General features: G+C 43.7%; 1 protein-coding gene across 1 annotated transcript in view; it reads left to right on the top strand.

Moving 5' to 3' along the window:
- LOC102378694 (patatin-like phospholipase domain-containing protein 2) overlaps positions 1-950 on the top strand; it is a 60,050-nt gene that overhangs the window by 58,571 nt on the left and 529 nt on the right. The window lies entirely within an intron of this gene.

Below are 950 nucleotides of genomic sequence, written 5' to 3'. Positions count from 1 at the left end.
CAACAGCCCGCATACCTCTACCCCTTCAATAGGAAACTCTGCAGATCAACATCAGCAATTCTCCCTGCCTCTTCCCCAAAATTATTTATCTCAATATTAGGACCGTCTGAGGGATAATAACTTCATCCTTTCACCACTCTTACCCATTGATCAGTCTGGACCCTTTGTAGAATGTACCATTGCAGGGAAAAGGGTAACTTGCCTTGTTGACACGGGGCAAGCTGTTCTGCTTTGCATTTTTTGATCTTCCCGATTCACCTCTTTCCAATGCTGTAGTTAATGCTGTCGGCATTTCTAACTAAGTAATTTCTCATCCTGTAACTCAACCCTTGTCCGTTACTCTTGGTCCCATCTCTGACCACCATGCCTTCCTTTTAAGCCCTTTTACCCCTGTTAATCTTTTAGGTCGTGACCTACTTTGTAAACTTGGTTGTACTATCTATTGTACAGCGGATGGAGTTTTCCTTGAAGTACCAGCAGAAAACGAATGCGCAGCTCTTGCTCCTATGATTGAACCAGCAACCCCACCCATTTCTACAACAAACCCTGATTTCAAAGAAGAAATCCTTAAACAGGTACCCCCTGCCCTATGGTCATAGCATGCTAATGAAGTTGGGCAGATACACACTGCTGAACTTGTTAAAATTCATGTTGATCCATGAAAGCAGCTCCCGTGCATTTCCCAGTATCCTCTTATCAAGGAGGCTGAGCAAGGAATCGCGCCAGTCATTTCTTCTCTCCTTCAACAAGGTATCTTGATCCCCACTTCTAGTCCTTGTAATACTCCAATTCTGCCAGTTAAGAAAGCAGGCAAAACTACTTATCGCTTTGTGCAAGACCGGCAAGCCGTTAATTCTGTTGTTTTACCTATTTTTCCTGTAGTACCTAACCCAGCTACCATTCTTTCTTGCATCCCACCGGAAGCTTGTTCGTTTACTGTTGTAGATTTG

This window comes from Alligator sinensis, unplaced genomic scaffold, assembly GCF_000455745.1.
Source record: "Alligator sinensis unplaced genomic scaffold, ASM45574v1 scaffold975_1, whole genome shotgun sequence".
In the NCBI taxonomy this organism is placed as follows: Eukaryota; Metazoa; Chordata; order Crocodylia; family Alligatoridae; genus Alligator; species Alligator sinensis.
The sequence above is the reverse complement of the archived record's forward strand: the minus strand, read 5'-3'. Positions and strand labels throughout refer to the sequence as shown.